Below are 11,051 nucleotides of genomic sequence, written 5' to 3' on the forward strand. Positions count from 1 at the left end.
ACAATTTTAACATATATTTAAAATGATCATTTTGTGATTATAATACATTTAAAGACATGACAAATCACTAAAAGTCAATCCAGTTGAAAAATTGGAAAATCATGCAGAAAGAGAAATTATATAAAAACTGAATTGGTTTCTATCTACATGAAAATTGCTCAATATCAAAAGTGGAGAAATGCAATTTTTTTAGAAAGTGATATACTACTTATGCCCACCATATTGACCAAAATTGAAGTCTCCTGATGTGAAACAGTCTGGGTATCAAAGAAAAATTTATATGATATTTTGGAAACTGAATTATTACACTTACTTTGGAATCTAATTTGAGATTATCTAACAATGCTGAAGGTACCAATTTCCACTAATCAAATATCTTATTTCTACGTTACTCCTAAGAGCAACTTTCACATAGGTTCATGTGGAGAATTCCAACTTTGCTTCTAGTGAAAAATTGTTGCCTTCTTAAATTTTGGTCTTCCAGCAGAATGTGTAAAATAGGAATGATATTAAGGTGCAAGCATGAGACACTGTTCATTTTAAGTAAGTCCCAAGCTGCTAAAATTCTGAATACATTATTTTTGAGCATTACCTGGGATTTTTTCCCTGTTTCTCTTTTAAATACAACTTTTCTAACATTAAGCCAGACATGCAAAAACATACACACACGCGCGCGCGTGCACATACCTCTCACCAACGGCGAATTTATTTATCTGGCAAATAAAAATACTTTATAATGCCACATAAATATCATTTTAAGAGGTATTCTGGGAAAGCTTTCCTCAAATCATGAGTCACAGCACCAAAGATTCATCACAGGACTTCCTTCTTTCCCTAACTATTCATGAAGGATAAAGGGTGGCATTGGATATGGGTTAAATTGGTTTTTATTTGAATTATCTGAATTAGAAATACTTTGGACAATGGTCCATAAGAGTAATGGCAATTCTTGCTTAACAATCAACAATCTTTAATAACTCAAATATTACCAAAAAAATATTGTTTTGAGACAAGGTCTTATTTTTTATTATTTTACTATTTTTTTGTTTAAGGGATTAAACTCATGACCTTGAGATCAAGACCTGAGCTGAGATCAAGAATCAGACACTTAAACAACTGAGCCACCCAGGTGCTCCTGAGAGAGAGGGTTTTATTAAGGGAAGGTGAAAAGAGCTTTGGAAAGAAATTTTGAAAAATAAGGAGACTTTTAAAAATAAAGTTAAGTGTAGGATGAGAGACACCAGGGACTCAGGAGAGACATGTCCACTCCTCTTGTTGCATGCTTTTTCAGGGCGTTTGCACGCTTTCTTCCTTTTATGGCCTCCTTTACCCACGTTTACTCCAGTGGAGGTATTTTGCTCTTAATCAACTCCTACCTCTTCATACAGAGTATAACAAGAACCAAAGCTGAATACTCCTATGTCAATGCCACCAAACTCCTATTCAAGGGAACCAAGGCTAAGAGTAAGAAGAAAAAGAGTAAAGAGAAGAAGAAAAAAGAAAAAGAAAAGAAAAAGATGAAGAAACTCAACTTGGTATTGTTGTAATCTGTTGGACCATAACAAACTTCAGTGAAATTTCAGGGACCAGAGCAACTGAAATGGATAAAGGAATGAACATACAACACTTGAGAATGGATTTTTTATACTGGGAGCACCACATAAAGAAAATGATGAGGGCCCTAGTCCTTCAGAGCAGTTTACAACTATCATCCTGCCTGATTCCTGAATTACACTGAAATCTGGCTATGTCTCCATTGATACCTTGGTATCAATTCATGTGGACTTGTTATGGGGTTTTCGGATGCAACCGGACCAAGACAACAATGGGAACTGGTCTTTCAGGATGAGAAAAAGGTTTTATTGGCCTCAAATAGCTGCTTTAGAGGATGCAATGAAGCGGGCAATATGGAGGCAAAAAGTAAAAAAACCAGGAGAAGAAGATAAAGCTTAGATCCTGTGCTGAAAGAAAACTAAGAAAAAAGATGATATTCCAAAAGAAGACAAAAGAAATGTTGATAATGTGAAAACAGTTGTGCAAAGAAATGTCAGAGTTTCTAAGACCACAAGCTTAAAATAAGTAAAGAAGACAGTAAAATTCTCAAAAGGCCTAGAATGATGGATTTTTCATCAATCACTTCTGGACAGAACAAAACTGAAAGCTGATAGACACTGCAAATGACCAGAATTTTTGTTTGTCTCTTTCTGTTTGTTTTTCTCTGAATAAAATAGTCAGTGGAAGTGTTTTACAGGATACACACACACACACACACACACACACACAAAATATAAAATTAAATGCAAACATTTATATTCACCCTAGAGTATTTTATTAGCTGGCTCCAAATTTTTCAAGTTATCCTAAATAAAATTCAGAGTTTAAAACTTGTTTTCTTTCTTTCCTCCACCCATGGAGGGTTCTTAGTAAGGTACTTAAGATCTACTTTATGAGAACTCATACTCTTGGAGTAGATAGATTTCTATTTCTCTTGATGATTATAGCTAAAACCCCTGAAGACACATTTTTTTCCCTGTGTTTACATAGGTTTTAAATATATAAAGGAAACCTAAAAAGAATTTGAAAGATGGGAAGAAGGGAGAAAAAGCTAGGAATCTTGACCCTTGAGAAATGATATATGATGATTTTCCTAGGATTTCTTCATAACAAGTATAAACAAGACTGGGTGCTAGAGAAACTGGCAACATAGAAAAACCAAGAAACATAGAAAAAAAAATCTCTCATGGTGTTACTTGAGTCATGTGAAAAGCAGAGATTCTACCCCCACCCAATAGTAATAAAATGCCCCTCTTGTCCCCACTGGGGTGATATTAAGGAGGCTGACTGAAAAGGTGGGACTTTCCCCACATTTTGGAAGTAATGATCCCCATTCACACAGCATCAGTGGAAGCAGTGTCAAGAGCAGTAACAAAGGAGTAGTACTGAGAGAAGCCTAGTCGGGGGTCTAAACTCTTAACCTGGCCCAACAGTAATGATGGTCCTCTGCCCACCACCTCAGGATATCAATGGAAGCTGAACAGGAAACCTGGACTTCCATTCACATGTAAAAGTCACAGGCATTGTTTTTTTCCTTCTTGAAACAACTGTATTAAAAATTATAGTGTCTCATAAAATAAACAGACAGCCTTATTAAAGAAATAGAAGATATAAACAAGAAACAAATGGAAACTGAAAGACATAAAACCACAGTAACAAAAATTTTAAAACCCAATGGATGGATTTCACACAATGAATAGAACAGAAGAATAATTATTAGACTGGAAGATAGAATAGAAATTACCTAACATGGAGGACACTGGGAGATGGAGAGGAGAAGTGAGTTGGGGGAATCAGAGGGGGAACAAGCCATGAGAGACTGTGGACTCTGAGAAACAAACTGAAGGTTTTGGATGGGGGAGGGGTCGGGGTGTTGAGTGAGCCTGGTGATGGGTATGATGGAGGGCATTTATTGCATGGAGCACTGGGTGTGGTGCATAAACAATGAATTTTGGAACACTGAAAAAATAAATAAATAAATAAAATTTAAAAAAACTTAAAAGAAAAAGGAATTACCTGGCCTAAACAACAGAGAGAAAATGTACTTTAAAACAAAATAAAACAAAACAAAAACAAAAAAGGGACAGAGCCTGAGGGACATGTGGGACTATAACAAAAGATCTAAAATCCTAGGAGGAAAGGAGAAGAAAGAAGATGGGACTAAAAAAACATTCAATAAAATAATGGTTAAGAACTTCTTAAATTTGGCAAAAACAAAACAAAACAAAAAACCCTATGGATTTAAGAAGCTGAGCAAACTCTAATAAGGATAAATCACAGCAAGATGCATTAAATTAAACTTCTGAAAAATTAAAGACAGAAAACAAATCTTGAAAGTAGCAGTGTGGGGGGCAGAAAACCCACCTTAACTCCAGGGAAAAATTAATCTAATGAAAACAGAGAAGAAATAAGGAAAGGACAGTAATAAAGAGGCACTGTATTTCCAAGTTACGAACAAAAGAACCATCAATCCAGAATCTTATATTCAGTGAAAATACACTTTAGTAAAGAAGGGGAAATCAAGATATAATTGGATGAAGGAAAACTAGAACTTGTCATATATATGTATATATATGCATGCCATACACACATGCACACACACACACACACTAAGAATGGCTAAAGAAAATTCTCTCAACAGAAAGGAAATTATAAAAGAATGAAACTTAGAACATCCAAAAGGAAAAAAAAAGTGAAAAAAAATGATAAAACATGGATAAATATAACAGACTTTCAAAGTCTTGATATTTATAACTTATACTTGAAATATATATATATATATAATATAGTAATAGATTAAATAAGTATGTATGTGTAACACCTAGAGTAATTACTAAAAGAGCTACACAAAGGGATACACTCAAAAACAATAGTGCTAAATAAAAAGGGAACTGTAAATTTTTTTAAGGAACCCAAAGAGAGGCAGAAACAATAAAACAGAAACAAACAAGCAAACAAAAAACATCAGAAACAGAAAACAAAAAAGTGAAATTGTGGACTTCAGTCCTAAAATTATCAGTTATTATATTAAACACAGATGTTCTAAATACAGAAGGTAAAAGACAGAATTGCAGAGTGGTTAATGACATGAAACTAACTAAATGTCTATCTAAGAAACTCATTTCCAGAAAATGATACAGGGATGTTAAAAGTAAAACTATGGAAACGAATAGATCATGAGCATATTAACCAAAAGGAAGGATGAATGGCTATATTAATGTCATATAAAGTAGAATTCAGAACAAAGAAAATTACCAGAGAAAGAGAGGGACATTACATATTGGTAAGAGAATCTATTTACCAAGAAGATACAGCAATCCTAAATGTGTATGCACCAAACAGAAGTGCTGCAAAATATGTGAAGTAATCACTGATAAACAGAGAGAAGAAGTAGAAAAATGCTCAATTATAGCTGGAGATTTCCCTCCTCTCAAATGTTAGAAGAACTGGAGAGAAAATTAGTAAGGATACAGAAGAAAACAACAATACCATCAACCAACAGGATATCATAAACATTACAGAAAATTCCACCCCGCAACACCAGAATATACATTATTTTCAAGTTCCTATACAACAAATACCAAAATATACCATACCCTGGGCCATAAAACAAACCTCAGTATATCTGAAATAACTGAAATAATTCAGAATATATACAACTACAATGGAATCAGTCTAGAAATCAATTGAGAATGATAACAGAAAAATCCCCAAACACTTGGCCATTGAACAACATACTTCTAAATAACCCATTCATCAAAGAGCAAATCTCAGAAGAAATTTCTAAAAATGCGTCAATGAATGAAATTGAAAACACAACCTATACAAATTTTTAAGACACAAAGCAGTGCTGCAAGGGAAATTTATAGCACTAACTGCTGACATTAAAAAAAAAAAAGTAAAATCTCTAAATAAGAATCTAAACTTTCATTAGAGAAACTAAATATAAGAACAAAATAAACCTTAAAATAAGCAGAAGAATGGAGTAAGAGCCCGAATTAATGAATTTGAAAAAACAAAAATTGAGAAAATCAACAAAACAAAGAGCTGATTCTTTGTAAAGATCAATAAAATTAACAAGCTTCTAGCAATATTGACAAAGAAGAGAAGACAGAAATTGACAATATTGACAAAGAAGAGAAGACAGAAATTAGCAATATCAACAATGAAATGGGTTATCACTACAGACCCCTCATTATTAAAAACACAAGATAATGATAAAAACAACCCTACACAGATAGATTGGACAACTTAGATGAAGTGAAGTAATTCTTAAAAAAAAAATAATAATAACTTGGGGCACCTGGGTGGCTCAGTGGATTAAGCCTTTGCCTTCAGCTCAGGTCATGAGCTTCAGGGTCCTGGGATGGAGCCCTGAATTGGGCTCTCTGCTCAGCAGGGAGACTGCTTCCCCCTTTGTCTCTCTGCCTGCCTCTCTGCCTACTTGTGATCTCTGTCTGTCAAATAAATAAGTAAAATCTTAAAAAAATAGTAACTTATTAAGTCACCCATTATGAAACAGAAGTTTTGAAAAGCTTTATAATTACTAAAGAAATTGGATTCCTAACTTTAAAATCTCCTGAAAAGAAATTTCCAGGTCCAGATAATTTCCCCAAAGAATCCTACCAAAATGTGAACACTAATTCTACTTGATCTTCTGAAAACAGAATTGAGAACACATCCCAATTCATTTTATGAGTGAATATTACCTTAATACACAAATTAGCCAAATAAAGAAGAAAACTATGGACCAATATCTCTCCTGAATATAGATGCCAAAGCCTCTAATAAAACATTATCAAATACATTTCAGCAATCTATAAAAATAATTACATACACTGTCACATGAGGTTTATCTCAGGGATACAAGGATGGTTCAATATTTGGAAAACAATCATTGTAATCCACCTACCATATTATTGGGGTAAAGAAAAAGTAAAAAGTTCACATTAACTGATGTACTGGACAATATTCAACACCTATTCATCAAAACAACAACAATAACAAACAGAAAGTGAGAATAGCCAGGAATTTCTTCGACTTGATAAAAAATACCAACAATCATATAATTAACGGCATATTTAATGATGAAAGACTAAATGCCACCGAACTGCTTTCTACAGTGGTTCCATTACTTCACCTTCTCACCAACAATGTATAAGGATTCAAATTTCCCCATTCATCATTGTCAACACTTCTTCCCCATTTTCTGTGTTTTCTCTACTTTTTATTAGTCTTCCTTTCCTATTTTTTACTGCTAATCAAAAAGTGCTACCTTGTGGTTTTGATTTTCATTTACTTAATGACTAATGATGTTGAGCAAGTTTCCATATTCTTATTATCCTTTGTCCAACGTCTTTGAAGAAATGTCTTTGAAGAAATGTCTGTTCAAGTTCTTTGTCAATATTCAGCTGAATTTGTTGTTATTGTTATTGTGAAGTCATGAAGGCACAAAAGGGAATGAAGCCTTGATACATGCTACAACATGAATGGACCTCAAAATATGCACATTAAGTAAGAAAAGAAAGACACAAAAGGTCAAGTGGTATATAATTCCATTTATATGAAATATCCAGAAGAGGTAAATCCATAGTGACTAACAGCAGAGTTTAGTGGTTACTAGATGCTAGAGGGAGAAAAGTGGGAAGTGACTACTTAGAGGGTATGGAGTTTTCTTTTGAGGTGGTAAGAATGTTTTGGCATTTGATAAAGAATGATTTGACTTTACAACATTGTGAATGTACTAACTACCAGTCTTGTATTTTTTAAATGGCTAATTACATGTTATTGAGTTTCACCTCAATTTTAAAAAGTAGAAAAAAAAATAATAGTAGCTAAATTTAAGAGGTGGCAGAGACTGAAAAGGAGTATAAGAAGGGCTTTTAGGGTGTCAGTGGGTGCTCTGTTTCTTAGATTGGGTAACTGGTTTTCAGAGGAGTCAGTATCTGAAATGCTCTATATTAATAATAGGTACACTTTTATATAAATGTCATCCTTTAAAAGTCCACTAAAAAAAAAAGAAAGAAGGGGCGCCTGGGTGGTTCAGTGGGTTAAGCCGCTGCCTTTGGCTCAGGTCATGATCTCAGGGTCCTGGGATCGAGCCCTGCATTGGGCTCTCTGCTCAGCGGAGAGCCTGCTTCCCTTCCTCTCTCTCTCTGCCTGCCTCTCTGCCTACTTGTGATCTCTGTCTGTCAAATAAATAAATAAAATCTTAAAAAAAAATATTCCAAGGAAGTTAGGTCTCCTTCCTTTTTTTAAATATTGAAATAGCCATGTACAGTATCATACTACCAATAAGTGTAGCACCGAAATTTTGGCATAATACCTAATACCTAATACCATTGGTATAATACCTAATTCCTAATACCATTTGGCATAATACCATAATACCTAATACCATTACATTACTCTAGAGCTCAAAACAGATTCCTGTGGCTATGTTATCATCTATAAATTTTATACTGACTATTCTCATTAGGCTAGTTCTCAAAAGCGATAGCAGTTTTGTTTTTACAGTTTTCAAGTCACTAGTAAGTTTTGCTTATGAAAAATATTGCATGAAGATACATCCAAGTGTGGGTATACACCAAGTATTATGGAGTTAAAAAGAAACAAAGATAATTTAAAATAAAGTACAATATTGACTGGCAAATTTAATGCACTAACTGATCTTTTATCCATTGTTTCAACAGAGCTAGAGAATATGTAATTTCTTTCCATAATGGATTATCACCAGGCCTCAAATGCCTTAATTTTTTTTTTTTAGTTCAATTATTCTATTACTTTTGTCTGGTTTTTAGGGAACAGAATTGAACAGTTTACCTAATTAAAATTCCAAATGCAAAAAAATATCTCCCCAAAAGTGCACTGCCACTCTTCTAATTGAGCACTCTACTTTCTCATTAATGCAGTTGGTTTAGATGAAAGTGCTATTGTATTAGCAGAACCCTCTTTGTTTCCTTTTTGTTGATTCCCACAACCATATTTTAGTTGGTAATTTCTCTTTTTCCCCTAAGGCTGCTCTGAAAAAAGTAAGAACAGCTGACAACTTCCTTGAATTATTTGTATTAAATCCATCTTTTCTCATTTCATCTGTCATATATCTGCCTGAAGGAATGCAATTGCAGCTTTCTTGAAATGCTCTGCCTTAAGCCAGCACTTTTGTGTGGTGATGAGAGGAGTGAACCCCAAGAAAACTGGTAGTTACTAAATCTTTAATTTCTGCACTTACACCATCGGCTTGTGGGACACACACACAAACACATACTCACAGAGGTTGTATGTGTACACGTGTGTCTGTGACTACAGAACCTATCATCTGTTTTTATGAACATTGTACTTTTAATATGGTATTGATGCCCTTGTAGGTTTCCACAGTGTTCCTGACTATGTACAGATGTGCTTGCCTCGGTTACCCACAAATACTACCCACAAAGACAGGTTTCAATGTGGATTTTAAGCTATTAAATACCATGCTGATGTGATGATAAATAATTCACAATGTAAGACCAACAATGTTTTACCTGGTTGGCTCAAGCAGTTCAATTTTACCTGGAATTAGAACAATTAAAAACTGTTCATATATACGCAAGAGTGCAATCATTTGGATTCTCAAGGACTCAACAATCTAAATCCTTGAGGACAGAGATTATTTTTTTTTCCCTCTTTTACTTACCAGCATATCCCAAGAGCTTGAAACAAAGCTTGGAACATAGTAAGGACTTAATATGAAGTAAAAATTGTTTTTGTTGGGTGCCATGGTGGCTCAGTGGGTTAAGCCTCTGTCTTCAGCTCAGGTCATGATCTCAGCGTCCTGGGATCTGCTCAGCAGGGAGCCTGCTTCCCCCTCTGTCTCTCTGCCTGCCTCTCTGCCTACCTGTGCTGTCTGTCAAATAAATAAAATCTTTAAAAAAATTGTTTTTGTCATGTTATATCTTCATATTTTACTACTCTTTTTTTAAAAATATTTTTTATTTATTTATTTGACTGAGATAGAGATCACAAGTAGGCAGAGACGCAGGCAGAGAGAGAGGGGGAAGCAGGCTCCCTGCTGAGCAGAGAGCCCGATGAGGGTTTGATCCCAGGACCCTGAGATCATGACCTGAGCCAAAGACAGAGGCTTAACCCACTGAGCCACCCACGCACTCCCATATTTTACTACTCTTACACACAAATAAAAATAAATAAAACTTAATATTGAAGGGATTTCTAAATAATGCTGATTCAATTATACATAAAGATACATAATTCATATATGATTATACACATTTTTAATTTAAATTATATATTATAAATATATAATTGATTGATCTTGTAAAAATACCACTGTTGTTTAATGCCCTCATGTCTCTTTATTAACTCTAAAAGAGTCTTGAAAGTCTTTAACACCCAGTATGTAGACTGTGCAAAGATAGGATGCAACTATACAAATTAGTCCGATCTTTACTTCACTTAGGGTCATGCAAATATGCCTGGCTTCTTCAGTCTGAGATATAAAAACTGGGGTGGGAGTTTATAGCACCTGTTTCTATCACCAATGGAATTTAGAGAGGTAAAAGAAGGATGAAAGACAAAGAAAGCAAATTATATTTAAGTGAAAACTATAGATACGTAATGTTTTCTCACCTGTAGCTATAACTAAATTCCAACACTACAAGAGAAAACAGATGTGTTTTATTTTATACTTTTATTTAATCTTCAGATTCCTCAATAGAGTCATTTTCATAGGTAGTGAATTTTATTCATGGAAAATATACATATAAAATTCAGTATCCGTGAATGACTCACTCCATTCATTCAGCCGTATTAACCAAAGAGAACACCAAGAACAGTATTACCCACAGTAGATTTACTGTCAGTTCAATTTAATAAAAGTGTTATGAAACTTTAAACATTCTCCTGGTTGTTTAAATACTTGACATGGTTCATCCCTGTTAGAAGTTACAATAGCTTGTGATGAAAAAAAAAAAAAAAAAAGTAGATATAAAACAAATATTTGACATCATTCCTCCCTGCAAGAAGTTACACTATTTGGAAAAAGATGACATGTCAGGTACTTTCAACTTAGGAAATAATGTAAAAATACAGCAAGAAAAGTGCTAAATGGAATATAATCAAATGCTAAGAAGAAATCACATAATCCAAAGAACAGCCACAAGGAATATAAATGCTGATCTGGTTGTGGGAGGAAGCTTCCTGAAGGAGGTAGAAAACTCTGATGAGTTTTAAAGAGGTTGAAGAATGGAGACAGAACTCCATGTAAATCCTGTGCTAAAGAAGGAGAAGATGGGTATTTTTAGCTGTGAGAAACAATCTTTTTCAAACAAACTTACTTTTGAAACCCAATTAATTAGCAGTCCCTGTTGGAACTCTTATCTCCTCAAACACTGACTTATCTGCTCAAACACTGCCGGCAAGCCACCCCGGAAAGGCAAATCCTTAACTACACCACCTTGCTCGGCCTTGGCAGTGGTATGAGCAAAGCAAGATCTCATTTT

The 11,051-nt window shown here is 34.3% G+C and overlaps 1 pseudogene; it reads left to right on the plus strand.

The window, feature by feature from the left end:
* The first annotated feature begins 1,259 nt into the window (after window positions 1-1,259).
* Window positions 1,260-2,181, plus strand: LOC111154385 (annotated as a pseudogene).
* The last annotated feature ends 8,870 nt before the right edge of the window (window positions 2,182-11,051 follow it).

Source organism: Enhydra lutris, unplaced genomic scaffold, assembly GCF_002288905.1.
Source record: "Enhydra lutris kenyoni isolate GAN:26980312 unplaced genomic scaffold, ASM228890v2 scaffoldscaffold37, whole genome shotgun sequence".
In the NCBI taxonomy this organism is placed as follows: domain Eukaryota; kingdom Metazoa; phylum Chordata; class Mammalia; order Carnivora; family Mustelidae; genus Enhydra; species Enhydra lutris.